We start from the raw sequence: 14,719 nt of genomic DNA on the forward strand, positions 1-14,719 counted from the left end.
GCTGAACACAGAGAACACATGGACACAGGGAGGGGAACATCACACATTGGGGCTGTCGGGCAGTGAGGTGAGGTGAGGGGGAGGGAGAGGGAGAGTTCCAAGATGAGGAGCTGGCGCATGTGGGGGCTTTTTGTTTGTTTGAGATGGAGTCTTGCTGTTTCATCCAGGCTGGAGTGCAATGGCGCAATCTCAGCTCACCGCAACTTCCGCCTCCCGGGTTCAAGAGATTCTCCTGCCTCAGCCTCCTGAGTAGCTGGGATTCCAGGCGCCCACCACGCCTGGCTAATTTTTGTATTTTTAGTAGAGATGGGGTTTCACCGTGTGGGTCAGGCTGGTCTCGAACTCCTGACCTCAAGCAAGGCACCCGTCTCGGCCTCCCAAAGTGCTGGGATTACAGGCGTGAGCCACTGCACCCGGCAATACGTGAGGCTTAATACCTAGGTGATGGGTTGATAGGTGCAGCAAACCACCATGGCACATGTTTACCTATGTAACAAATCTGCAGGCTTGTTAATTCTGATCTGTTATAGGTGTTGCAAATATTTTCGCCTAGACTATCATTTAGATCTGCACATGTATCCCAGACTTAAAATTAAGTTATATTAAATTTTTTTAAAAAAAGGGCCAGGCGCGGTGGCTCACGCCTGTAATCCCAGCACTTTGGGAGGTCAAGTCGGGCAGATCGTGAGGTCAGGAGATCGAGAGCATCCTGGCTAACATGATGAAACCCCATCTCTACTAAAAATACAAAAAACTAGCCGGGCGAGGTGGCGGGCGCCTATAGTCCCAGCTACTCGGGAGGCTGAGGCAGGAGAATGGCGTGAACCCGGGAGGCGGAGTTTGCAGTGAGCCGAGATCGCGCCACTGCACTCCAGCCTGGGTGACAGAGCGAGACTCCGTCTCAAAAAAAAAAAAGAATCAAATTCCTCGTCTTTCCCGGCGTGGAGGGGCTCACATCCCTTGGTGCGGGGCCCCTTCCTCCACCTTCATGGCCAGGAGCACAGCCTCTTCCAGTCTCTCTTATGAGGGACCTTGTGAGGACACTGGGTGCCCCAGATCATCCAGGCTGCTCTCCCATCTCAGAGTCCTTCACTCAATCGCACCTGCAGAGTCTCCGTTGCCATGGAAGGTGACACACCCCCGTGTTCTGGGAATTAGAACAAGGACATCTTTGGGGGCCGCTATTCAGCCAACCACAGCTTGGGTTCCCCAGAGGCCAGAGCCTGAGACAGAAAGTTCATGTGCTCTTGTTTGCTGGGGCAGTCCGGTCTGATCCTCCGTAGGAGAGGGTGGGACCAGGATAATGAAGCAGGGAGCGACAGCAGGCCCATACGAGGGTGTGTCACTGCCTCAGCCTTGGGTTAATACAGGCGCCCTTGTTGCCACAAGCTCATGGAGGCGGTGTCTCAGGGCCCACCAGGCGGGAGGAGGTTGACTCGCTGTCTCCTCACTGGCCACAGGCTCACCTCTGCACTGCCTGGTTGTGGCTGCCTGTGTGCAGAGGGGAGCTCAGGTGCAGAGCTCACACCTGAGTGACATCCGTCAACACCTGTCGGGAGCTAGCCCGTGAGTGGGTGAGGTCGAGAGGCTCTGCAGGGGAGCATCAGAGGGTCTCATCCCAGGACCGGCCACAGCATTTGCAGGGCTCAGTAGAAAATGAAACTGCGGGGTCCTTTTTCAAAAGTGTTTAAGAATGTCAAGACAATGACAGCATTAAACCAAGTGTGGGGCCCTTCCGACCACAGGGCCCTTCCGATCATGGGGCCCTGGGTGACTCACAAGTCGCACACCCATGAAGTTGGCCCTGTCTCATACACCCACCAAAATATTTTTCAGATAGTGCAGAAGGGGTTTGCTTAAGCTCTTAGGACAGAAAAAAAAGTCACAACAGATTGAAGTCATTAAACATGTACAGCCTTAACTGGCCAGGTGCTGTGGCTCACTCCTGTAATCCCAGCACTTTGGGAGGCCAAGGTGAGTGGATCACCTGAGGTCAGGAGTTCAAGACCAGCCTGATCAACATGGAGAAACCCTGTCTCTACTAGAAGTACAAAATTAGCCAGATGTGGTGACGCATGCCTGTAATCCCAGCTACTCGGGAGGCAGAAGCGGGAGAATCGCTTGAACACGGGAGGCAGAGATTACAGCGAGCTGAGATCACACCATTGCAACAAGAGAAAAACTCCATCTCAAAAAACCTTCCCCTTATAACGTGCTCACTTCAGCAGCAGGTATTCAAAAAGTTGGAAGGATACAAAGATTACCATTGCCCGTGCGTAAGGATGACATGAAGCATTTCATACTTTTAAAAAATAAATAATAATAATTAAAAAATTTAAAAACTTACCTTATATGAGGTCCCCAGAGTCATCAGAGTCACAGAGACAGAAAGTAAAAGGGCGAGTGCCAGGGGCTGGGAAAGGGGATGGGGAGTGTTTCTGGGGACGGAGTTTTAGTTTGGGAAGAGGAAAAAGTTCTGGAGAATTGGCCAGGTGCGGTGTCTCCGCCTGGAATCCCAGCACTTTGGGAGGCTGAGGCAGGCGGATCGCCTGAGGTTGGGAGTTTGAGACCAGCCTGACCAACATGCAGAAACCCTGTCTCTACTAAAAATATAAAGCCGGGCATGGGGGCGCATGCCTGTAATCTCAGCTACTTGGGAGGCTGAGGCAGGAGAATCACCTGAACGCGGGAGGCAGAGGTTGCCGTGAGCGAGATGGCGCCATTGCACTCCAGCCTGGGCAACAGGAGTGAAACTCCGTCTCCAAAAAACAAAAAAATTAGCTGGACTAGTGGCCGGCACCTTTAGTCCCAGCTGCTCAGGAGGCGGAGGCACGAGAATCACTCGAACGCGCGGGGGCGGGGATCATGGCGGACTGTGGTACAGAGTGTGTACTGAGCCTAGTTTGTGCCACTAGCCTGGGCGACAGAGCGTGACTCCGTCTCCAAAAAAAAAAGACTCTTTTTCTTTTTTTTTTTTTTTTTGGAGACGGAGTCACGCTCTGTCGCCCAGGCTGGAGTGCAGTGGCCGGATCTCAGCTCACTGCAAGCTCCGCCTCCCGGATTTACGCCATTCTCCTGCCTCAGCCTCCCGAGTAGCTGGGACTACAGGCGCCCACCACCTCGCCCGGCTAGTTTTTTTGTATTTTTAGTAGAGACAGGGTTCCACCGTGTTAGCCAGGATGGTCTCGATCTCCTGACCTCGTGATCTGCCCGTCTCAGCCTCCCAAAGTGCTGAGATTACAGGCGTGAGCCACTGCGCCCCAGCCAGAATAGTTTCTAATCCCATCCAGGTTGCTGCGAATGCCATTATTTCATTCCTTTTTACGGCTGGGTTTCTTTATCCATTTGTTGATTGATGGGCATTTACATGGTTAATTTCATACTGTGTGTATTTTACCATAAAACCAAAAACAAAACAAAAAAGCCTCACCCAATATCCACCTGAAGGGCTAAAACTAAAAGACGTGTTGATGAGGATATGGAGCAACCAGAAGTCCCAGAGCTTGTTGGTGCGAGTGTGAGATGGCACCACCACTCTGGAAAACGGTCTTGGTAGTTTCTCTGTAACACTAAACACACCTACTCCATGACCCGGTAATTCCACTCGTTGGTGTTTAACCGAGAGAAATAAAAGCATATGTCTGGGCCGGGCCCGGTGGCTCACGCCTGTAATCCCAGCACTTTGGGAGGTCAAGTCGGGTGGATCGCGAGGTCAGGGGATTGAGACCATCCTGGCTAATATGGGGAAACCCCGTCTCTACTAAAAATACAAAAAATTAGCCGGGCGCAGTGGCAGGCGCCTGTAGTCCCAGCTACTCGGGAGGCTGAGGCAGGAGAATGGCGTGAACTCGGCAGGTGGAGCTTGCAGTGAGCCGAGATCGCACAACTGCACTCCAGCCTGGGCGACAGAGCAAGACTCTGTCTCAAAAAAAAAAAAAAACAGGAAACATCTCAGGCATTCGGCAGCAGGTGAGTAGATAAACAAACTGTGATCCATTCATACCACGGAATAGCACTCAGCGAGAAAAAGGAACAAACTGCTAAGTGCCATCATGGATGACTCACAGGAACTGTAGCCTGAGTGAACTAAGCCTTCCACAAGAGGACAGGTGGTGTGATTCCATTCACGTGAAATCCTAAAACAAGCAAACCTTGTACACAGGCTGTGTGGTCAGAAGAGTAACAGCCCCCAAAGATACCTGTGTCCTAATCCCAGAACCTGTGAATACCTTACACGAGATAAAAGGGACTTGGCAGATGTGACTACATTAAACATCTTGTCTGGATTGGCTGGGCGCGGTGGCTCACACCTGTAATCCCAGCACTTTGGGAGGCCAAGGTGGGTGGATCACCTGAGGTCAGGAGTTTGAGACCAACCTGGCCAACATGGCAAAACCCCGTCTCTACTAAAAATACAAAAATTAGCCGGGCATGGTGGCGCATGCCTGCTGAGGCAGGAAAATCACCTGAACCTGGGAGGCGGAGGTTGCAGTGAGCTGACATCGCGCCACTGCACTCCAGCCTGGGTGACAGAGGAAGACTCCGTCTCAAAAAAAAAAAAAATCTTGCCTGGATTGGCCGGCGCAGTGGCTCAAGCCTGCAATTCCAGCACTTTGGGAGGCCGAGGTGGGTGGATCACCTGAGGTCAGGAGTTTGAGACTAGCCTGACCAACATGGTGAAACCCCATCTCTACTGAAAATACAAAAATGAGCCGGATGTGGTGGCGGGAGCCTGTAATCCCAGTTACTCGAGAGGCTGAGGCAGGAGAATCGCTTGAACCCGGGAGGCAGAGGTTGCAGTGAGCCGAGATGGCGCCACTACACTCCAGACTGGCGACAGAGCGAGACTCTGTCTCAAAAAAAAAAAAAAAAAAAAATCAAAGATCTTGTCTGGATTATCCAGGTAGGCCCAATGTCATCACAGTATCCTTGTTAGAGGGTGGCAGGAAGAAGGTCAGTCAGAGAAGGAGACATAACAACAGAAACAAAAGAGGCTAGAGGGATGCGAAGCAGAGTTGTAAAAGTAGCCCCTGGAAGCTGGAATACACCAGGAAACAAGTGAAACAGCCTCCACACTACAATTCCAACTGGAAAAGATTCCACAAAAGGCAAAGCTATACATGAGTAAAAAGATCAGTGGTGGGCTGGGCGCGGTGGCTCACGCCTGTCATCCCAGCACTTTGGGAGGCCGAGGAGGGCGGATCATCTGAGGTCGGGAGTTCGAGACCAGCCTGACCAACATGGAGAAACCCCGTCTCTACTAAAAATACAGAATTAGCCGGGCGTGATGGTACATGCCTGTAATCCCAACTACTCGGGAGGCTGAGGCAGGAGAATCGCTTGAACCCGGGAGGCAGAGGTTGCAGTGAGCCCAGATGGCACCACTGCACTCCAGCCTGGGTGACAGAACGAGACTCCGTCTAAAAAAAAAAAAAAACCCAGGTTGAAGGAAGTGGGGTTAAGGATGAATAGGTGGAGCACAGAGGATTTGGGGGGCAGTGAAACTACTCTATGTGACACTGTCATGGTGGATATGTAACCTCATGCATTAGGTAAAACCCACAGAACATAGACCTCCAAGAGTGACCTCTAATGTAAACGCTGGACTGGGCTGGGTACAATGCAGAATGCAGACATCCTGCCTCTGCAAAGCAAAGAAGGGTCCACGCCACAGATGCCACAGAGCACAGATTCATAAAGGGAGGGCACGATGGCCTCCCCAACCAGGCCAGACAAGCACAGCCACATTAAGCATACATTGCCTCCCAAATCCAAGGAGATGCATTCGGCGTTGTGCCTTCTCTTTGGTTGTGGGAAGGGCTGGAGGCAATACTTTATCTTTCAGTTGACGTCAAGCAAGGGGATAGTGAGTGCCAGCAGCCAGCCTCCACGTGGCACATATTTTGTTTATAATAATTAGAAAGTTTGTTTTCTTTTTTTTTTTTTTTTTTTTGAGACGGAGTCTCACTCTGTCGCCCAGGCTGGAGTGCAGTGGCCGGAACTCAGCTCACTGCAAGCTCCGCCTCCCGGGTTTACGCCATTCTCCTGCCTCAGCCTCCCGAGTAGCTGGGACTACAGGCACCCGCCACCTCGCCCGGCTAGTTTTTTTGTATTTTTTAGTAGAGACGGGGTTTCACCGTGTTAGCCAGGATGGTCTCGATCTCCTGACCTCGTGATCCGCCCGTCTCGGCCTCCCAAAGTGCTGGGATTACAGGCTTGAGCCACCGCGCCCGGCCGAAAGTTTGTTTTCATACTAAAGGGTAAAAGAGCCATTTAAAGGCATCTTATCTAAACAGAGACTTCTTTTATTATTTTTTATTTTTTTGAGACAGAATCTCACTCGGTTGACTAGGCTGGAGTGCAGTGGTGCAATCTCGCTCACTGCAACCTCTGCCTCCTGGGTTCAAGTGATTCTCCGGCCTCAGCCTCCTGAGTAGCTGGGATTACAGGCGCGCACAACCACCCCTGGCTAATTTTTGTATTTTTAGTAGAGACGGGGTTTCACCATGTTGGCCAGGCTGGTCTCCAACTCCTGACCTCAAAGTGATCCACTCACCTTGGCCTGCCAAAGTGCTAGGCTTACAGGCATGAGCCACTGCGCCCAGCCATAAGCAGAGACTTTAAACCGGTCATCTGGACTTCTGTCTCTGACCCACTCCAGCCTCAAATCCCTCCTGCTGGCGTCTTCCCTCTTTCAGAATCCTTGCCTGCTTTCCAGTTCCCAGCCCTTCTGGCCCGTCCACGTGATTCCCAGAAAGTCCTCCACAAGCAACGGCAGGGCTCTGGAGCCCAGGCAGCCAATGAGGCGGACTCAGGGTTTATTCCACACCCTCCCGCACTCCTCTGACTCCCGCCAGGGATCCAAAGGAAAGAGAAAAAATCCCAGGAGGGACCTGGGAAGGCACAGCAAAGTCCCTGGGCTGGGGCCTCCCCCTGGGTGGCCACATCAGGTTCAACGCTTTCTGCAGTGCACTTGTGGCTGACTCGTAGCAGCCACCAGAGGGTTTACAGTGGAAAGAGTGATGTAGGGCCTCACGGGTGAGCCGGCCCTAAGAATGTGCCACTCTTTCTCGCCAACATTTATCACTCTAGCGAGAACTCCAAGCCAAGGCTGACAAAGAAACGGTTCCAGGCCGGGCGCGGCGGCTCACGCCTGTAATCCCAGCACTTTGGGAGGCCGAGACGGGCGGATCACGAGGTCAGGAGATCCTGGCTAACACGGTGAAACCCCGTCTCTACTAAAAATACAAAAAATTAGCCGGGCGTGCTTGCACGTGCCTGTAATCCCAGCTACTCAGGAGGCTGAGGCAGGAGAATCGCTTGAACCCGGAAGGTGGAGGTTGCAGTGAGCTGAGATCGCGTCACTGCACTCCAGCCTGGGTGACAGAGCGAGACTCTGTCTCGAAAAAAAAAAAAAGAAGAAGAAGAAGAAAGGAGGAATTCTCAGGCCGGAGTCCGAAAGTTTCATGGGACAGACAATCTGGGCAAAACTACAGGGTCAGAGCTGCAGACAGCCATCTAGCAGAAGGCTTGTCACGGGCTGACCTGGGGATAAAAGAAAGCCAAAGTCCCATCCTTGGGTCATGAAGCTGCTCTCCCAGTCACATCCCCACACTGGGAGGAAGTGGTGGAAGCCGCCCTTTTCCGACGCGCTCCTGTTGTCTATCTGGCAGCCTCCTCCCCACCACCTCTGGTGCAGTCATCTGCAGCAGGGGGAGGGAGGAAGTACGGTTCACGTCTGGTCTCTTTCCTGGCCAGCACACTTTTTTTGGGGTTCCCTCTGTGGGCTCTGGGAGGTTCTTTGTTTGCAGAAGACACCTGAGGGTGAGAGAGCTGCACTGAACTCGGACCCAAGATTGTGGAACCCACTGACTTCCCAAGACGGTTACTGGAGGGCCAGGACAAGGGGTGGCTCAGGGTGAGCCTGCGCGGCCCCTGCACGCACTCAAGCAGGAGGCAGCAGCAAGGCGAAATGGAAACAGAACCGGCTAAGTAGCTTCCGCCACCAACTTGGCTGAGTGACTTTCTTTCTTTTTTTTTTGGAGATGGAATATCGCTCTGGTTGCCCAGGCCAGAGTGCAATGGCGAGATCTCGACTCACTGCAACCTCCACCTCCTGGGTTCAAGCAATTCTCCTGCCTCAGCCTCCCCAGTAACTGGGATTACAGGCACGCACCACCACACCCGGCTAATTTTTTGTATTTTTAGTAGAGACGGGGTTTCTCCATGTTGGTCAGGCTGGTCTCGAACTCTCGACTTCAGGTGATCCGCCCGCCTCAGCCTCCCAAAGTGCTGGGATTACAGGCATGAGTCACCGTGCCCAGCCAGGAACTTTCGACAAGTCCTGGCTGGGCGTCAGTTTCCTCGTCTGTAAGGTGAGGATGAATATTAGCATTAAGGTGGCTGTGAGGATATTAAATAGGCATTACGTACTTAATAAGCATCCAATAAATAAAACTGGCTGATGGTCTTAAGATTCTGCAATGTACTTGATATCCAGCTGCCATAAGGGACAGGTCAATGACAGTCGTCTCCTGAATTCCACAAGCATTTCCTGCCAAATGCCTAACCCACATTTACTATCCGTTCACGGGTCTTATCCCAGTCAGGCCATCCGCCCTTGGAGAGAAGCAATATACTCATAGAAAATCAACATGCAGGCCAGGTGCCGTGGCTCACACCTGTAATCCCAGCATTTTGGGAGGCCAAGACATGAGGATCATTTGAGCCCAGGGTTTGGAGACCAGTCTGGGGAACACAGCAAGACCCCCACTCTACAAAAAATAATTTTTTTTTTTTGTTTTTTTTTTTGAGACGGAGTCTCGCTCTGTCGCCCAGGCTGGAGTGCGGTGGCCGGATCTCAGCTCACTGCAAGCTCCGCCTCCCGGGTTTAGGCCATTCTCCTGCCTCAGCCTCCTGAGTAGCTGGGACTACAGGCGCCGCCACCTCGCCTGGCTAGTTTTTTGCATTTTTTAGTAGAGACGGGGTTCCACTGTGTTAGCCAGGATGGTCTCGATCTCCTGACCTCGTGATCCACCCGTCTCAGCCTCCCAAAGTGCTGGGATTACAGGCTTGAGCCACTGCGCTCGGCCACAAAAAATAATTTTAAAAAATTAGCCAGACATGGTGGTGAGTGCCTGTGCTCCCAGCTACTCGGGAGGCTGAGGTGGGAGGATTCCTCCAGCCCAGGAGTTTGCAGCTTCAGTGAGCTATGATTGCATCACTGCACTCCAGCCTGGGCTGTAGAGCAAGACCCTATCTCTTTAAAAAAAAAAAATCAACTTGCATAATGAAAACAATTTTCTTAAAAAAAAAAAAAAAAAAAAAAAACCAGGTGCAGTGGCTCACGCCTGTAATCCCAGCACTTTGGGAGGCCAGGGCAGGCAGATCTCCTGAGATCAGGAGTTCAAGACCAGCCCGGCCAATACAGAGAAACCCCGTCTCTACTAAACATACAAAATTAGCTGGGTGTGGTGGTGCGCGCCTGTAATGCCAGCTACTCAGGAGGTTGAGGCAAGAGAATCACTTGAGCCGGGGAGGCAACGGTTGCAGTGAGCCGAGATGGCGCCATTGCACTCCAGCCTGGGCAAAAAGAGCAAAACTCCACTAAAATAATAATAATAATAAAAAATAAGAGGAGGTGGGGGGTAAGAGTCAGAGACTGGGAGAGGCCACACTGCCAGCCGTGAAGGTGGAGGAAGGGGCACCAAGCTGAGGGAAGCAGGTACCTCTAAATGCTGGGAAAGGGGGAAACCAGGTTCTCTCCTGGATCCTCCAGGAGGGCCCAGCCCTGCCCACAGCTTGATCTGTAGCCCAGTGAGACTGATTTTGGACTCCTGGCCTCCAGGCTTGTCAGATAATAACTCCGCGTTGTTTTCAGACACTGGGTTTGCAGTGATTTGTTACAGCAGTGGGAGGAAACTCATACGGTACTCACAAATGCTTGCTGCATGAGTGAGGGCGCCGGGGAAAGAATGCAGAGCAGCTGTGGAATATGGCCTGGGAGCCAGGGGACTGTGCTGGCCTCCTGTGTGTCACCTGTCATGAGACTCTGGGCCTGGGAAATTATCCCAGGGTTTCAGTTTCCTGATCTGAAACGGGGGTCACTCTCACCAGCCTCACGGACTGGAAGAAGTAAGGGGTGGGTCCTCTCAAAATGTGGAGCCAGGGCTGGGCGCGGTGGCTCATGCCTGTAATCCCAGAACTTTGGGAGGCCAAGGCGGGCAGATCACCTGAGGTCAGGAGTTTGAGACCAGACTGGCCAAAATGGTGAAACCCGTCTGTATGAAAAATACAAAAATTGCCGGGCACGGTGGCTCACACCTGTAATCCCAGCACTTTGGGAGGCCGAGGTGGGCAGATCAAGAGGTCAGGAGATCGAGACCATCCTGGCAAACACAGTGAAACCCCGTCTCTACTAAAAAAAAAAAAAAAAAAAGTTAGCCGGGCATGGTGGCAGGCGCCTGTCGTCCCAGTTACTTGGGAGGCTGAGGCAGGAGAATGGCGTGAACCCGGGAGGCAGAGCTTGCACTGAGCCGAGATTGCGCCCCTGCACTCCAGCCTGGGTGACGGAGCAAGACTCCGCCTCAAAAAAAAAAAAAAAAATGTGGAGCCAGCCAGCACCCGTAATGTTCCTCTCTGCTACAGCCAGGCGTATCCCAATGTCCTTTCGAGGACCCTCAGCTCCATCCTGCCAGGAGCTTGTTCTAAGACCTGTCATATATTCACTTACCTATTTACCATTAGTCCATGTGACTGTCACCCCCTTTCCTGAAAGAGGCAGAGACAGGTGAAGTAATTGCCCCAATGTTGCTTAGCTGTTAAAGGGCAGAATGAGGGCTGGCTCATCATGCCTGGAATCCCAGCACTTTGGGAGGCCAAGGTGGAAGGAACACTTGAGCCCAGGAGTTCAAGTCCAGCCTGGGCAACACAGTGAGACCCCATCTCTTACTAAAAATTTTCAAAAATTAGCCAGTTGTAGTGGTACATGCCTATATAGTCCCCACTACTCAGGAGGCTGAGTTGCAGGGATCGCTTGAGCCCAGGAGGTTGAGGCTGCCATAAGCTATGATGGCACTGCTGCACTCCAGCCTGAGCAACACAGTGAGACCCTGTCTCAAAAAAAAAAAAAAAAAAAAAGCCCAGCACAGTGGCTCACGCATGTAATCCTATCACTCTGGGAGGAGAGGCAGGTGGAGCACCTGAGGTCAGGAGTTCAAGACCAGCCTGGCAACATAATGAAACCCCGTCTCTACTAAAAATACAAAACTTAGCTGGGCATGGTGGCGGGCGCCTGTAATCCCAGCTACTCAGGAGACTGAAGCAGGAGAATTGCCTGAACCTGGTGGGGACGGAGGTTGCAGAGAGCCAAGAACATGCCACTTCACTCCAGCCTGGGCAAAAGAGTGAAATTCTGTCTCAAAAAAAACCCAAACAAAAAAAGCCAGGTACGGGGACTCACGCCTGTAATCCTAGCACTCTGGGAGGCAAGGCAGGTGGATCACCTGAGGTCAGGAGTTCGAGACCGGCCTGTCCAACATACTGAAACCCGTCTGTATTACAAATACAAAAATTAGCTGGGCATAGTGCTGCACGCCTGTAATCTCAGCTACTCATGAGGATGAGGCAGGAGGATTGCTTGAATCCGGGAGGCGGAGGTTGCAGTGAGCTGAGATTGCATCACTGTATACTCCTCCAGCCTGGGCGACAGAGCGAGACTCCGTCTTGTCTTAAAAATAAAAAAATTGCCAGTAATCTTAGCACTTTGGGAGGCCGAGGTGGGCGGATCACGAGGTCAGGAGATCGAGACCATCCTGGCTAATACTGTGAAACCCCGTCTCTACGAAAAATACAAAAAATTAGCTGGGCGAGGTGGCGGGCGCCTGTAGTCCCAGCTACTCTGGAGGCTGAGGCAGGAGAATGGCGTGAACTCGGGAGGCGGAGCTTGCAGTGAGCCTAGATCCCGCCATTGCACTCCAGCCTGGGCGACAGAGCGAGACTCTGTCTCAAAAATAAATAAATAAATGAAATTTAAAATTTTCATTTTTTTTTTTTTTGAGACGGAGTCTCGCTCTGTCGCCCAGGCTGGAGTGCAGTGGCCAGATCTCAGCTCACTGCAAGCTCCGCCTCCCAGGTTCACGCCATTCTCCTGCCTCAGCCTCCCGAGTAGCTGGGACTACAGGCGCCCGCACCTCGCCCAGCTAATTTTTTGTATTTTTTAGTAGAGACGGGGTTTCACCATGTTAGCCAGGATGGTCTCGATCTCCTGACCTCGTGATCCGCCCGTCTCGGCCTCCCAAAGTGCTGGGATTACAGGCTTGAGCCACCGCGCCCGGCCGAAAAATTTTTTAAAAAAATTCAAAAACAAAGGTAGAATGTGGAAGGAAATGAAACCATCAGGGAATGAGCGCAAGATATGTCCCATCCGAACGGCCCCTCTGTGCCTCAGTTTACCCTCATCACACCGATCTTCCTCTTGGGAACGTGGGAGCTCCTAGCCTGAGGATGTGGGAGTCAAGGTCTGTTCTCGGCAGGCCACTCTCGCGTGACAACCCTGAAAGGAGGTGAAAGGTCGGAGGTTCCTGGGTCGCCCCACCCTGCCCTGGAGACAGAATTCAGATACGTGATGTCATGGATTCCTGGAGGTCTGAAAGTCCTGCTCACCTGGAACGTGGGAACGCCCTTCAGAGTTCCCTTCCCTCCCCCAACCAGGTAATATAGGGGTCTCCCCAATCTGGGTCTGGGATACACAGTATCCCTGAATGCCCTCCATGAAGCAGGCCAGCCTTGGGTCAGCGGGGAGGAGGAAGAGGACAAGGAGGAGGAGAAGGAGACGCAGGGCGGCCAGCCTGGGTGGAGGAATCCCCGAACCTGCTAAAAATAGCCAGGGAAATTATTCCAACACCTTCCCAAAATAGAAAGCAGTCTCTCAGCCCAACAGAAGGCCAGGGCGGGTCGGCAGCTAGAGAGGAGGTGGGGTTTAGGAAAGGTGACCTGCGACAACCCCCCCACCCCGCCCTCCCTCTATACCCTTCCTCCCCTGGAGTCTTCCAGGGCCAGCTGTGGGCAGAGGGGCAGGCCCACGCGGGTGTGGGGTCCCTGGAAAGGGGCTCCCCCTCGCCCTCGCCCCTCCCCAAAATCCTGGACCATAGGGCTCCTGACCCGGGAACTGGGAGGGCCCGAGCCACTCGCGCTAAAAATAGCCCTTGTCTCCTCCCAGGCTATATTTAGGTCCCTTCGCCCCGGCGTCAGCAGGAAGGCAGCGGCTGGGCACACCCCACCGGGCAGCCCGGGCGCCCTGGCTCAGGCACCGCCCCTGGCCACCGCAGGGACCAAAGCTGGGCAGAGACCAACTGTGTGGACAGAGCTGGCTGCAGCGCCCAACTTGCTGGGTGGCGCCAGGACACCCGCAGGCCGTCTCTGAGCCGGCTTGTGCAGAAGAGAGAGGGAGACAAGCTGGTAGGAGTCTACACTGCAGAAGGCGCTGGGAAAAGGTTGCTCCCAGCCCCGGGCCCTCACTCTGGGGGCCCGGCGGGGCGGGCAGTGCGCCGGCCTCAGTGTCCCCATCTGTGCAATGGGGACATTAACGGCACTCGCACCACAGCGCTCAGCCCACGGTCGGACACGCACTAAGCTCTCTGCATAGGTTGGCTGTCAACGAAAGTGGGTGTCACTGTTCTTTCTCCAAGTCCCCGTCCCGCCCGGGCCAACTCCAGAAACGCAGGGGCTGATGTCATCCCTAACCCCGAGCCTCCCAGCGCGGCCGACGCAGGCAGGCGCCGCCGTCACGGGCGTTCCTGCGCCAGGGAATCCCGGCCCCCGCGCCGAGGCCCCAGTGGAAACCCGTGACGCCAGCGCCCGCCGCCGTGGGTCTTCCGGGCAGGCGGTAGGGGGGCGGGGCCTTCTCCCGAGCTGCTGACCCCACCCCCGCGCCAGCTCCGGGAACGCGCACGGTCTCTCTCCACCGTCCGCGAGCCCAGTGCGCGTGCGCTTGCCCCGCACTCACCCGCCCCCCACGCGTGCACACTCCACTCACGCGGGATGCGCAGGGCGCCGACAAGCAGGCTTCCACACTGGGTCTGCAGGGATGCGTGGGCAGGCCTGGTGGTTGTAGGTCTGCAGGAGTTCGTGGATATGCGTGTGCACGATCCCGCGTGGAAGGCACGGTGGACATGCGTGTGCACAATCCCGCGTGAAATGCACGGTAGGCATACATGTGCACGATCCCGCGTGGAAGGCACAGTGGGTATGCGTATGCACGATCCCTCGTGGAAGGCGCGATGGGTACCCGTGCACCGCGCTGGCCCTTTGCAGGAGGGTGGGGAGCCCTGGCTGGAGAGTACAGATTCTGGACACACACACACTCACACACATACTCATTCACCCTCTCTCCCGGTGCCCGTGGCCTGTGGGCGTGGAGCCGCGGCGATGACTCTCAGCCTGTTCACCGTCTCCCCACCAGTCTGGGAGCTAATTACTGTCAGGACCAGACGGGGTGGCTGGAAAGATGAACAAATCGCTGTGTGTCTGCAGCCCGTCTGGAGCTGCAGGCCTCATAGGCGTCTGTTCCGGGGGTGTCGGGCGTGACGCGGCCCTGGGTGGAGGGCGGGCAGCCTGGGTGCTGCGTGCGCCATGGGGGAGCCCTGGGTTTCTGCGTGGGTCCTGGAGGGTCTGCAGTGAGTGATGGGTGAGTGATGGATGTCCCTGTCTGCCCTATGTG

Source organism: Trachypithecus francoisi, unplaced genomic scaffold (assembly GCF_009764315.1).
Source record: "Trachypithecus francoisi isolate TF-2019V2 unplaced genomic scaffold, Tfra_2.0 Lachesis_group5, whole genome shotgun sequence".
Taxonomy (NCBI): Eukaryota; Metazoa; Chordata; class Mammalia; order Primates; family Cercopithecidae; genus Trachypithecus; species Trachypithecus francoisi.